This window comes from Pteropus alecto, unplaced genomic scaffold (genome assembly GCF_000325575.1).
Source record: "Pteropus alecto unplaced genomic scaffold, ASM32557v1 scaffold20, whole genome shotgun sequence".
NCBI lineage: Eukaryota > Metazoa > Chordata > Mammalia > Chiroptera > Pteropodidae > Pteropus > Pteropus alecto.
The window spans coordinates 44,056,276-44,071,450 of record NW_006436298.1 but is presented as its reverse complement, the minus strand read 5'-3'; the positions used below and the strand labels follow the sequence as shown (position 1 = coordinate 44,071,450).

General features: G+C 36.3%; 1 long non-coding RNA gene across 5 annotated transcripts in view; it reads right to left on the bottom strand.

The window, feature by feature from the left end:
• The window catches only part of LOC107195772, a 62,390-nt gene extending 48,581 nt beyond the window's left edge, over window positions 1-13,809 (bottom strand). For 3 of the 5 annotated variants that reach the window (XR_003046728.1, XR_003046730.1, XR_003046729.1), the window contains exons 1-4: window positions 12,410-13,809; window positions 12,009-12,121; window positions 2,942-3,071; window positions 1,025-1,195 (exon numbers count right to left, since the gene is read on the bottom strand). This is a non-coding gene — a long non-coding RNA (uncharacterized LOC107195772). The remainder of the gene's footprint in view (window positions 1-1,024; window positions 1,196-2,941; window positions 3,072-12,008; window positions 12,122-12,409) is intronic. The other 2 variants (XR_003046727.1, XR_001517013.2) reach the window with 2 other exon arrangements.
• Window positions 13,810-15,175: the final 1,366 nt, after the last annotated feature.

The following is a 15,175-nucleotide window of genomic DNA, read 5'->3' as shown; positions in this document are numbered from 1 at the left end:
GTTTTAAAGAACAAAAAAACTACTTTTTTTTTTTTTTTGCAGATTTGAACCTCAGTGTTACTTTTCAACCCCTCTCTTCATTACACAATACATTCCTGTATGTCAGCAGTCATGCCCCCACAGCATTTTACAGGAAGAGCCTGGTTCCTCAGGGTAATGTCAATCTCCCGGGAGCCAGAGCCTGGAGCATGGGGACTACTCCCCTCTCTGAGCAACGATGCTCTTCATCTTCTCACACTTTCTCTCACAGAGGGAGGACAAGAGAATTACTCTCACTCTGACTCCTTTTCAAACATGAATATGTACATGACAGAGACACACAAGGAAAGTTTATACAAGTCTCCTATTCTATTAGTCTTAGAAATAATTCTAGAAAGAATTATTTATGAAAATAGAATTCATACTTAGTTTTGAACTAGTAGATTCTAACCGTCACATACAGTAGATATCTTGATGTAATCTGGATTGACAGTTGGTCATTAATCAAAAAATCAGCTAAACACTTATTCTTAAAAAACTACACTTACCTTTAACTTTTTAATTTCAACTTAAAAATACATATTTATTCACCATTGTGTAAATGAATGCACATTTATTCACAATATTTTGATGTACACCTAATGGTCAAATGATTAAATACATGCTGGTTCTTTTAAAAAAATAAATAACTTCATCATTCATTATCTATAATTTGTAATTTTCACTTCTTTAGGTTGGAGTGAGATTTTGAAGATACTGTAAAGAAATATGAGTGTAAAATCCTTGTAGAGTAAAATGATTCTCCCTTCTCTTAATTTTTTATAGTAATTGTCTGCATGTAATTGAATAGCAAGTTTTAGTGATGTCTCTGTCAAGTCTTTTAAAAGCTTTTACCTTAATGTTCATAGAAACAACTATTTTGCCTTTTTTCACTCATATTTCATTAATTCATGTAATAATTTACTCATTTAAAGTTGTAAGTACAACTAGCATAAATAGGTTTGGGAACAAATACAACTGTTATATAAGTAAACATATGCCTCACCTGGTAGGAGCTTGGCAGACTGGAGAACAGCCTGATGGCCACAAACATCCAGCAAGCTGGGGGAACCAATCAGTGTGCTTTACATAGACTTTCCATCATATAAGTCAAGTATTAGCAATTTTATCCCGAAAGTGGTTGTAACTGGAAAATAGTCTTATTTCTGATGGAAACCTGTATTTAAAGTAGAAATGGTTTTATTGATTATTAGCTTAGATCTAGTTGTCATTAATACATTTTAAATTCAGTGATACAAATCCAAAGCAAAAAAAAAAGAAAAAGTAAGGAAAGCTTTAAAATATGTCTGTGCTTCAGTAGAGGTTAATGCTGACCACACCAAAGATGTAAGAGTACTCTGTTTAGTGGGAAATAACACTTCCAGCCATGGTCCACCTTGTTTAGAAATACTCAGTTCATGCCAATCATCCATTTTTGCCAGAAAATTTTATTTTTTTCATTAAAAAATGTGTTTCTTCTCAAATATTTATAGATAATTGACATACCCTCATGAATTTGTTTCAAAAGAATCCAGCGGAGGAGGAGCAGGGGCTACAAGGTCTTGATGGATAACTGCTGATGCTGGGTGGTGGGTACCTGGGGGCTCATTATAGTATTCTCTCTGCTTTTATTTATGTTTGAAATTTTCCATAATAAAAAGCCCTTTTTTCTCTTCCAGTTAGGCATATTATACTTAGGTTTCTAATTCAGTTTTTAAAAATAGAATTGAAAAGATCATTGGAACAGCATGCATCTAATTTAAATAAAAGCAATTTAAAAATAATAAGCCCTTTTGTATAACCATTCCAATCATTACTTGTAATTTACACATGGTAGTCATTTTTAAGAAAAAATTATCTTAGGCTCATCATCATAGAGTTAACAAATTTAGAATATTTCTCTTCATTAATTCATTTAACAAATATTAATTGAGCACCTCCTATATACCAGAAACAATATGATAAGCACTGCCGTAAATAAATAGCTTCATATTCAAAATCTTAGAGCAGGAAGTAGATACTTATCAAATCTATGCTGGATTTTAGCTATTTTCTTGTTTGAAAGAGTAAGGCATATAGCATGCCTTATTAAAATTTTGCTTTCATATTGAATATTTTAAAATTGATTTCCATAAATAGCTTAACATCAAACTGAGATAACTCAATAAGATATTAATTAACATATAAAAAAGATAAAATATTAATTGTAGAATAGTGCAGTACAAAAATATTTACACCTTGGTGGGGAGGCTATTGTTAGGTCTGGGATTTTATTTTAACCTACTTACAAGCTAATAAATTAGCCCGCTGTCGTTTCATGAGTGCTGGCTAAACGCCCGAGACTCCTGAGTCTGAATTGCAGGACTCTGTTACTCACAGCACAAGTACATGAGCATCACCGTATTGACACTGGTTCTTCCTGTCCCTAAGCCCCACCAGCATGAACTCCATGCATAGAGTGGGTTGCATCACAGCTTCAGAACACTGAACTTGGAGAACCCACTGCTTTTTAAACAAATAGTAAGCAAGTCTGTTCTTGGTCTGAGGGAATACGTTTACCTCATCCTCTCAAGAGGGAATTGAAAGTTCAAGCGTATCCTAGACTAGAAACTGTATTAGGAGACAGCTGCAGTCATTCTCAACTCTGATATACTCAACTCTGTGATCGAAAATTGTGTTTTACTATTGAAGTCACGAGGCATGAGAGTTCCTAATTCAATCAGTTTTTAAACAGGCTTATGAAGACATCATTTTTCAGTAATAAATTTCACATAATTTCTGGTTCTGAGACCCCCCATTCTACCTGATGCCAAAAACTTAAGGTGAAATTAGTAAAATTCAGTGATTTCACACTTATTTAGGTTGAACACAGTCATATTGGAGGGCCACCCTTTCCCTGGGCTTTGATGCTTCTGGGGCTTACACAAATGCTGCGGTGGTGTGAATGAGCACGAGGAGAGGAAGATGTTCACTCACTGATCTGCTGAGGTCTTGGCTGGCTTCCTGTTCCACACATCACCCCTGTCTTGTACAAATAGAGTCATATGCAGGATCTCCATGGATTGGTGGTGAGGGTACGAGAAAAAGAGAAGAGCACAGCAGTTAACAAACAAAAATATCCCACCGTACAAGGCTAACCAAACATTGCTTGATACTCAGAAGTGCTAGGGTGAAGGAGGGAAATAAGACTCCAACTCTTGTAAAATTAAAAGTCACTTATCTTCAGATTTCTTTCCTCATATAGGAAGCCTACCAGGGAGTATAAGTGCAGTTGCATATATTATGTTCATAGCAAAGCAGAAACTAGAAAGAATAAGCTCCTGAACATTACTCCAAGTGACCAGAAGAGGGCATCTAGCACAAATGAATGAAATAATTATGCCAACATAATGTTCTAAAGATTTCTCTTGGACTCTACTATCTGTACTTTACAAATCAATTTATTTTATGTGTCCACTGAAAAATTCTTTTGATCTAAGGATAATTGCGATTACACATTCTTTTAGATGACAGTCTTGTATTATATAATATCCCAGGTGGCTGAGATACTCATTTTCCCATGCAGGACACAAGAACAAGTCCATACGAATATAATTTCAGAGAGAAGAATTTATTTTTATAGACAGTTTCTCAAAATGCACACTTCAGAGGAATTAAAATGTGTTTAAGCAATTGTTCAGAAGAGGAAACACTCATATATTTATTGAAACCTTTTTGTAAGAAAAAAATTTCTGATTTGTTTTCTTTCCTTCATTTCTTACACAAGTATGTGGTTTGGTTCAAATTGTGAGCTCAAAGAATTCAAGCTCAAAGAATTCAGGTTCAAAGGATTCATTTCTGAGCACACTAAAACAGAGGAAAGAATATTCTATCATCAGACAAAATGGGTCACTATATTTCCCAGGAAAAAAAAATGGAACTTGAATTCTATGTATTTCCTTTCAGGCCTAGCATAGACATAAACAACAATAAATTGGCCAACCATATTCTTCAGGCATATAATTTTCTTTCTTCCCAAAGTGGACACTCCCTGGGAAAATACAAATAAGTTCTAATTTCAAAGCTCTTCAACACAAAAAGAAAGTAGGCCACCTTAACCAGAGCACAAAATAACCTTTTCCAAGAGGACTTGAATGAGCACCTCATTATCCAAGGAAAAAATACATACCAAGATTTTTTTACTACTTTATTTTGTTTCATTTTTAAATACTTTTTATAGCCATGAGAAAAACATATTGATGAATGGATTTTTCCAAAATAAAACCATTATGTCTTAATTTTAGCCTGAAAGTGGCTCCCATTTCCAGTATTTTAGAAATAATAACATCGTGGCAGAGTATGGCTGAGAGACTGGCTTGGGGGACACAAAATGTGTTCAATTTCGGGGGTAATGTTTCCATCCACAAAGGATTTTATACTATAAAGTCACCTACAAATTCCGAACTGTTTCTATTCCATTAGATAAAAGAAAATCTCTATAATTCAAGGAGATTTTGGTTTAATTTACATTATAGTAATTGTAACCAGCTTTCAGAAACCTAATTATTGCCTATTGAAAGGAAGTACGTTTGATCTAGGCTGACAGTTCGCGTTTCATGTTAATTATAATAATAAACAATAGCATTATTGAGTGACCCCTAGGTGCCATTATCCTCTCAACTACCTTCAGGACAGTTTTTATTATCCTCATCTTATAGAAGAAAAGACAGTGGGGGCTCAGAGATGTTCAGTAACTATCCTTAAGTGCACAGCAATTAGTGGAAGAAGTAGAATTGGTACTAGCTGTGTCTGACTCTTAAATCTGTGTCTGCCTCCACTATGCCTCCTTAATTGCATAAATTAATTTACCAAATTGAAGCACAAATGTCATTTTCTCTTAATAGTAACAGTGATTACTTTTCTAATTTTCTATTTTTAAATTTAAGGTAGAAAGGGGTTAAAGAGCAAATACATTTTTTATTGTACCTGATAAGAATCCAGAAAGTATTATGAATTACTATAAAAAGTACACTTGATTCACCAAGCTGAGTGCACAATACTACATATATTTTTCTAAGATATCTTGTTATTAATCAACATTGAGGCATTTTGTCTATATATTTATTTGATTTTAAATCCAGGTAAAAATCTTGTTTTTAGATACAACTCTTAATTATCTAATAATCAAGTTCTTGAAACAACATATCTGTGATAAAATACAAATTTCAAGAGTTTCAAGTAGATTCTCTCAAAAATCTGTACTTATACTCAGAGGCCCACAATTTTTTAAAAATTGCTTTCATGCACTTTGTCAAGTTCAAACTAGGTGACGTGCTTTAAAAAATATCTAGGGCTTATTTTTAAAAGATTAGGTACATAAAATCTCAGAAGTGCATACAATCCTTTTAAACAGTTGCCATCTTCCTGAGAGTCACCAGTGTCAAAACAACAGGCAAGGTTTTCCATGTGGTCACTGGCTACCTGAGCCATTCATTGGCAGGATCACTCAGGACCAGCTGAGTCTTGGGGAAAATACCCAGAAGATGAATAGACAGAAGGCAGAATTCTCGAGGCTCCAAGCCATCTCATACTAGCCTTTGCCTCTGGCTCCTTCCCTCTCTGACAGGTTGCAGTGGTGAGACCGTCAGCCTGATCCATGTATCTAAAAGGAGTCTGTGTAGGGGGCTGATGTGCAGGTCAGAGTGGAGTTTGTCCAGGCAGATGCAAGGCCCAGGCTTTTCTTATTGGTCTCCCTACCCCTCGTGGACCTGGATGAAATCCTCATCTTCTAGCTGGGAGCTGGCCCAAGGGCTGCTTAGCTGGTGGGAATGGTAGGATACTGCATTCCCTCTGACCAGTCATTCTACTTATTCTCTTCAAATGAGCTACCTCAGTGCCTTAAGAAAAGGAGTCCCCACATTCTGTCCTGCTGTACCCACCCCAGCTTGTTCTCTACACTGGGGTTGTCCCTGGGGCGGGTGCAAAGAGCTGGCTGTGGGGAGAGGCACCCTACGAGGAACCAGCCCAGGTTCCAAGTTACCTGTGTGGCAGAGTCCCCTTGTCCTTTTATCCTCCTTCCATCCCAGCCTGCTCACCTCTGAGGCTTCTCACCTCTGAGGCCCCAACCACTGCCTCCAGCCTTCACCCTCTCCATCAGTCAGCATGGTAGAGTTGTTCCAGCGTTTCCTCACTTACTGCCTATGTGGCATTGGAAATCACTTTACCTCTCTGAGGCTGAAGTTCACATTTTATGCAATATATGAATTGACGTGTAACATTATATAAGTTTAAGGTATACAACATGCATCAAGTCATCATGCTGTAAGTCTTAAACTCACACAATGTTACATGTCAGTTATATCTCAATAAAACAAACAAACAAGATCTGACTGAGGAAATAGGTGAAAGGTGCTTATAAATTACTGGACTGAGGGACACATGGCAGATAGAACTATTAAGATATTATCTTTGAGCATCTTCTCAGAAAGACAATATTGCACTGTCATTGAAATGGGAAGTTTTGTCATCTGTAAAGGAAAATAAAGTGGGATCCCAATCTCATTCTTTATACCAAAAAGAATACGATATTTTTAAAAACAACAGCAAAAAAACATAAACAAACTGAAAATACAATTCTGCCTAGAACAACAGCACTGTAAACAAAGAAGAATATTTGCAACGCACAAGGAAAATTTTAAAAGCCTATTCCATTAATACATAATTAACTAACATAAATCAAATTGAAAAGACTAATAATCCTCAAGACAAGGGATATGAACACTTAACAAGACTGGAAATGAAAATTAATTTATCCTTCATATATACTTGAATATGAGCTAAAAGCTGTATATACAAAGATATTCATTGCAGCATTTTTTAGAGTAGCAAAAGATTGGATAGAATTTAAGTATATATATATGTAAGGCTAGTTACGCAAATAAAACTCTATAGAGATAATAAACACTGTGTAGACATTAGCGAAACCAACAAGGACACTATACTTGTACTGATATGTAATGGTTGCCAAGACAGGTAAATGGATATATTAAAAAAACAAAATAATTTTGATACTATATTTCTGTTTTTAGGATATTTACGTATAATCGTATCCATATGTATATAACATAGACATACACACATATACACACACACATACACACATACATATATGGGATACACAAGAAATTGGTAACAGATACTCAGGTAAACTGGTATCTAAGGGACAGTAGTAAAAGTGAAATTCACTTTTCACTATGTATCTTTTAAGTCTACCTTTTGAATTTGTAGTATATGCATGATTTACTTATTTTTCTTTAAAAAAAGTAGGGGGTTTGAGGTCAAGCAGCTCTGTATCAAGTCCCATTTCTACCACTGTAGGCAGATTACTTAATCTCTCATCTTTATAATGAAGAAATTACCCTAAGTAGAAAGTGTTTGCTATTTTTGAAAGGACTCATCTATAACAACAGTAATGGCTTGCTTGCGCTAGATTTTTCATGCATTTTGATGATACATAGCATACTCGGGGCAATGGCTTCCTAGATGACATGTCAGTTGTAGTTTTGCTACCTAGCATCCCTTTCCCTTCTTCTGGCAATCAGACTGAATACTCCTTTAGAGAACTACCATTTTCCCAATCCTCAAACCATTTGTTTTGAGTTGTCTATGCTTGGTGCTGACGACTGACATGGAACTTAGACCTGGCCAATCAGAGCTTTGCATCCCCTGGTCATAAGAAGCAACAGTTTTGCAAAACCGTCAACATACCATGAACAGTGCTATTCTCAATTGCACTTTTTTTCTGCCCAGACCCATATAAATATACATTGGCCACTGGTATAGAACATATTTCATCTTCTAGGTGGACCCCAACTTATCAGGAGTTGACTTCCAGCTAGTGTCATAAGTGCTGTCTTCAATAAGCCATTTCAATCTATGAGGCCAACTGCTCCTGTGCAATGAGGTACAAGGTACGATCTACAAATCTTGTGAGAATCGGCACATTTACTTCTTTTAGTAAAATTTTGCAATGTTTTGAAGTGCGAAGTATTTCGCTTTCAGGTGTGGCTTTGTAATTAGGGCTCTGTGGTATCTGGGATCAGATTTTATGTATGGGCCTGGAAAAAATGTTTTAAGTAAGATGGAACATGAGGCAAATTAGTATCCCCAGGTAAGGTGACTACATCAGCAAATCTCACCACAGGTTTTTAAAGCAGAGAAAGACTACAACTTGGGGTAGGAGGGACTATTTTTGCTTTCATGAGAGAGTCAGTGGGTATAGTTTTGGGGTAAGCAGAATTTTCCAAATCCTCCCAAGGATCACCTCTCTACATCTCAGAATCTTACATTTTCCCAAGCAATGCATTTTCACATAAGAAACCTGGCAAGTCTTTGAATTTGACCTGTGTTGTAATTTAACAAGCCATAGAGTCAGACTCAGTGATTTCTGGCTACCAACAGCTTCAAGAAAGAAGTTTCGTTTAAGGCTTAAAATTCCCTGGTTCTCTAACCACACTGTGTGGACAATTTAAAGCCCTGAATTTCTCATTTCTCTTTTTAAACTTTCCAGTGTAGTTTGCAGCAGCCAGTTTACCTAGTTATCGGGTCCTCATACTGTGCGATGGCCCTTATCACTCAGTTACTAAAGCCATGCTTTCTATAGGCACTCAGACCAAGTAATACGAGTTGTAACTTAAGTACCTCTTTCACCACCAGCTGTCAGAGATTATTACTATCGCATCAGTTAATGTTTAGTCGATGCTCACTTTCTTTGAATCTCAGCAGGTTAAATACCTAATCTACTGCCTCAAACACTATTATCAATCAGGATTCAGTCACAGATAAGAGAAAACACTGTTTAAGATGAAAACAATTTAAATCAAGGGATTTGGTCCTTATAAAATCATTGAAAAAGATGGAGACCTGAACTCTGGCTTCCAGAAATGATTTCAGAACAATTCTGTAACACTAGCCCACCACGGAAGCTGCTACGTTGACCATATTTACAAAGGTTGGGAATCTGGAAGTTGTCCCTGAAACTATTGCTCTGGGAACACTTACTTAGTGCAATCCAGGGGTCTGGTAGGTGCAGCTGTCAGCTCCAGAGCCACCCTGCACCTTCTAGGCTCTGTACTACACCCCAGCACTGCAAAGCTACTAAACAACCTGGGGGGCCTCTTCTGCAGCAGAGAATCCAATTCCTGTACAACTATGCTTGCCAACGAAATCAGAAGAAACTAAAGAATTTCTGCCTTATGCTGTTTTCAAATTTTGTTTACCGCCATCTGATTACAGAACCTAATTCATTTTAATTTAATTTAATTTTAATTAGTTTCAAGTATATAGTACATTGGTTAGACAATTATATCGTTTATAAAATGATCCTTCTAATTGCTCTTTCTCTCCTCTGGCTCTCCACCTGGCCATTACATTAATGCTAACTGCATTCCCTATGCCATGCTCCTCATCCCCATTGACTATCAACTACTGATTTGTACTTCTTTAACCCTTCACCCTAATTCTTGAATCCTAGCTTCTGGGGTCTCTGTGAGGTGTAGATTTTAGTTTTCTCACCTCTGCAGTTCGGGAAGTCACATGAGGGGGCTACATCTCCCATAAAATCCCAGGGGAAAATTCTAATAAGCTTGAAAAAAGTGACCTCATTTATTCTTGGATTAGTAATAAATGTGGTTCTTGGATGCTTCAATTTACGAAATGTTAATAAGCTGCATTCTGAGTTTAAAATCAGTGCAAGCACAATGTTTTTCCCAGCTAACTTCCAATGAGTTGGGCCTGTACTAGCTCTTGAGTTTCCTTTTCTATGTGGTTGGTCAAGGGCTGAATTCTAAGGAAAGCAAATTAACTTCTAGGGATTTGTGAACTGAGAGATTCTATAAATATCCCTTCACATAATGTTTAAGTTTATTTAAAGAAGTTTTAGGGTAAAGTTTCACATGTCTCACTGGAAGGGGTAAGGAAATATTTCAAATACTATAGATATAACAAAGTAATTTTTTTGTTTTATCTGTTTCTTAGAAAATGTATAGATCTTTTTATTTGCATTAACTGATAAACAAGGCAAATTATATCCTGATTAGGTAATTTTCAAAAATATTAAATATTAAAGTGACTTATGTGCAAGGGAAAAATAGATGGATGAGAGCCCAGCGGCACACTGAAGACTCCACACAGCAGCAGACCGGCTTGTGAATAAAGTCAGTATCTGTAAATTCTCAGATGAGATCTGCACAAGCACATCTCATGGTTTAGTGTTTTTCAGGTATGCATTAATCAAAGAGAAAAACTTTATACTTTTTAATTGTTTACGTTAATGGTTTGAGCTTTAAAAGCAAAAATAGATTGTGCACACTTATAGTCAATGGATTGAAATAAAAATAGGGAGGAAACTAAAGGTATTGTGATCACTTTTAGAACCTAATAAATGCATAGCAGTGAAACACTATTTAAAATTTAAAACTATTATTACTTAATTGCTCTCTACATTTGGGCACATCCTAACTAATGCTTTGGAGATAAACCAGCGCATTTACAAATAAACTTTTTAAAATTAACTTTTGCCCTTAGGGTACACCATTTGCAATTTATTTACTGACATTTATATTCTGCATTTTTATACATTTGTTCCACATATTGTCAACTTGGAAAGAACAACACGGAAATTCAATTTCAACTCAAATTCACTGAGAGATGATTGTCAAAGCCTGGGTCTGGACACCGTGGCTGAGAACCATGTGTTCAGTATCCTTACATGAGCAGTGATGCTGTACCCTGTGGTCCCTATCATCGCCTCAGTTCCTCATAGCTTTGCAGTTTCCAGTCCTCTTCTTAGCATGATCTGAGTGTGGTCTTTGTGCTTATATATCCAAAAGAGTATAATTTAATAAACGAATTATTACAATAGTATAAAAAACAAACAAACAAACAAACAAAAAACAAGAGGAATAAGGAAAAAAGAACAAACAACAGGTTAAGAGAAAAGGGGACCCCATAGCATAGGTTAATAAAATTCAAAGTTCAGTTTGAAGAAAACATATATCTTGTTTTTTCTGCTAAGTGAATCCATAGATAAATCTCTTCTTCCAACATATGGGCTTGAACTAACCCACCAACTTTCCAACAGACTAATGTCTCCACCCAGCTACTCATTCCAGAGTTATAGTTATTTAGTCAAATGCCTTGGCCATTCTAAGAAAATTCCACAAGTAACAATTACTGTACTTGGCAGGAAGCCTGGTAATACCCGGCTAGAACTTTATTATTTTGTTGATTTAAAAATACATTTGTAAAATATTTTCCAGATTTATTGTTACTTAGGAAAGTGTATTATCAAAATATAAAATAAAGAGCTAAAAGAAGTAATTTAGCTAATAAATAGATAATATTCTAAATCAGTATATTATTTAGTTATAATCTAAATATAGTTGAGTCCCTGTCCCCAAATGGCCTACTCTCAAACAGTAAATAAAAGCAACTGGAATCTTTACTAAGTCTCTTGGTGGGGAAAATGCCTAAAAACAAATAGTGTATACTTAATACAAGTCATAGGACATAACATTCTTCTTCTTCTTTTTTTGGATAATTTTCTTACTCCTCATCTCTTTACAATACTCGACTTGGTCCCTTAACGTGGTTCTCCCACTGACACCCTTTCTCTATCATCTTTCTCTTTCCAGAAGAGGCAACCTTCTACAGTCCCTTACCAACAGCTCCAGCTGTCTTCAGAGACTGTCCATGCTGAATGTAGCCCTCTATCAAGTTTATTCTCGCTCTGCACTTTGACAGCTTTTCTCATAAGAATTACCCTAACACCCAAATTCAGCAATGAAAATGAGATTCACGTGGGTAAGAATTTTTTTATCCTTAGAATAAAACAAAGAGGTGAGGGAAGCTATTGATATTTGCAAAGTAATTCTATCTTCTCTATTATCCTTAGCCCCATTAGATCATATGTACCACTACCAAGAGGAGAATGCCATGTTTGCACAACTCACCACTATCACTCATCCCATTCCAAATTGCTTTTCTTGTTCTTCATTTGGGCCAGACAGGCTTCCCACCAGGCACTCGGCAAAATGTACCATGCATATGTCCACTTAAGTTTCTCCTAGAAAATTGGGAAATGTATCAGCAATAGAGTTTTAATGCCCATCGTATACTAAGGGTCTTTGTTTTCATAACATGAGGATGAAAGTAATTTCACAGAATGCTTTCTATTACACAGGCACTTGACCATTGATGACCTACAGCACGGGACCAAGCCAAGCTACCAAAGAGTTGGGGAATCAGAAGTGGCCCAGAAAAAGATTTCCTCCCATTCTGAGTGCCATAAAATGTAGGAAGTCGAGTAGCTAGAAAATCATACTGGAGTTAAATAAGCATTAGTACTCCCTACTTTGGTTGGCACTCCTCTGGCAAGACAGGGGCTTCTTAGGGTCAGAAGCCTCACTTTAAAGCATCCTCCTTTAAGAAGCTGAGTCAGCCTTGCCTCATTCCCTTCTCCTCGAATCTTCTCCAGATCTGGGGTTTGGGCTCATTCATCTGCAGTGTTCCTGCAGGGCGGCTGTATTTATCTTTTGGTCCACTTCAGCCTGTTTAGCTTCACTAATCACAAAAATACAGGGGGATTCTTGTATACTATAATAAATTTGGGACCTGTTTAATGTTCCCTCAAGTCTAAGATTTTTAGTAATTCTTTGTGATCAATAATTCCCTCAGGAATTTGACCCAGTCAATTCTGAGCCTGTATCATTCTCAATTGCCTCCCTGAAGGTGATTGATTTCAGTGGTTTTCTATAGGAATGCAAAAGCAGAGTTTTTACCACCTCACGGTTATGAACTTGACATACGAATTCCAGCAACTCTCCATCCTGCCGCATACTCATTCTAGAGCCGTGAGGAAGTATACTATGGAAGGGAAAGTACTGTGTGGCTTTGAGCCCATTGGAACCATAAAGAACATTTTTCTGTCTCCAAGGAGGTCTACTAAAGCAGATTTAAGTCATTCACTAACCACACCTAAAATTCCATTTCTTGAGTTCCTGGTGAGACATCTCCTTTGAATTTCTCAAATTCCTAGTGGCAAGTAGCCTGTACCAGTAAATCCAGAAACTGACTTCAAGTCTCCTAGTAGAAGCCATGTTCTGAGGACATGAGGTTTTTGGAAGGGGCGTAGAGACATTAAACTAATAAGAACATGTCTATTATCATTTTCTTTTCTTTCAGGAATTATTTCAAGAAATTGAGAGTCTGTTGAGAACAGATTAAAAACCAAGCTCCTGGATACCCTCACTACAATATTGCACAAATCTAGTTCTACATTTAGAGTATCCTGTCCCCCAAATTGACATCTCTACAACATTTCATTGGCTTTTAGTATTATTCTAAAAACCATTGGAACTTGTTCTGGGGCCATTTCCTCCTTATAACTATTCTCTTAATAGTCTGACAGGCATGGGGTAAATGTTTAGTTCTAGTGATTGTTATACACTAGGCTCAAAATTCCAAAAACTAGTCCCTAACACATAACTGAAATAGAACCTAGGTTCCATACTAACTCTGAAGGATGTCAATTCAATAAACGACAGTTAATTATCCTAGTAGTCATTAAGCAATTAGAAATTTTACTCAGCCTCCAGGGAAAATGTCAAAATAGAGAACAAATACTTCAGACATAGCCAGTTTTCTTTAAAAATCTCTTTAGACATCACACTCAGTCTCAATGTCTAGCCAATATGAAATAAACACTGAATATTTAAGACAGATCTCCATTCTCTTACAAAGTGATACGGCATAGCCTCTCAGAAATTAAACTAGAGTACCATAAAGATGATTAAGTGTAATGTAGTATATTGTAGCAGTATTTCATTTAGTGGTTCCTTAGTATCATAAGGAAAATGTATCATTTACTTCCAGAAATGATCCGACTTGGTACTATCCATTTACTTATAAGAAAATGAGTAAATTGTGTCAATTTGTTCTCATTCATCACTTGTTTATATAGCTGATTAGTACAGTAACTTGTTTGTTTATTTTTTTGTTCCTATAGCTAGTTGCAAGGAACATTTTTCTTTTTTGAAAGCAAGCCTTTAATGGAGACACTTAGAGAAAAGCCTATTTGATTGTGTACATAAGTGTCAACACAAACAAAGTCTGTTGTAGTAATTTGTGGATTTCCTGTGGTTTGCTTGCAAGATTACTAAATGATCATTTAGCACTTCACATATGAAAATATCCCCATTTGGATTGCAGCTGGAGTTCCTCTTAGCTGGGGCCCTGTTATTTCCCAGAACAAGTCACAGCGTTTTGTAGAGCCCTATCTCAACACTTATGCAAGCATTCTGCCACATAAACTTTGTGATTTCATGTTAGGTTATCTTAAAGTACTTCTCTTCCTCACCTTATTGACAATTCACCATGCATTCATTGTTGAGCTGCTCAAACGCCATTCTTAACAAAGGGCAGCTCATAAAATACCAAGTCCTAAGAAGATGTGATTAACTGCTCAGTTAAATGAATTTTTCAATTTACAAATGATAATTTAAACAGGGTAATTCTAAAACAATTTAGTCTGCCATAAAATTGTTTTGTTTACAATTAAGGTACCCTTACCCTTTTTAAATGAAGAAGCATGTAGGTTTTGGTACATGTAAATGTGAGGGCTTGACTAAAGCCAGTTTGGTGTGGTCAAGTGTTGGGCAAGATTCCCTATTCACCTCCGCCAAGACCCTGTCATTTTTTGTGAGATTAAGGTTCCAACTGCTTCAGCCCAAGACCTCTCTGGAGCAGACACTCCACTATTCTGGTTAAATTATGCCCATTTCTTTCCCAAGTGAGTAAATACTTAAGTTCCCATGCTGAGACAGCTGAAGTGACTTTTCATTTGGCACACTGATTTCGGGAGTGTAATACATGTTTGCTGAAACCATGCTGGGCTGAGACAAGTACTTTTATGATTACTACTTATTAACATATATTGAGAACAGATATTGTACTTGGTCTGCACATAATACATAAAGGAAATCATCATTCCTACAGACAGAAATAAGCAGCTTAATGAATTTGTTGAGGAAATTTATATCCTTATGGAAACATATTTCAGTTAGGAAGACAGACATTGAACACATAATTACAGGTGAGGCTAGCTTTACAAAGAAGTGCA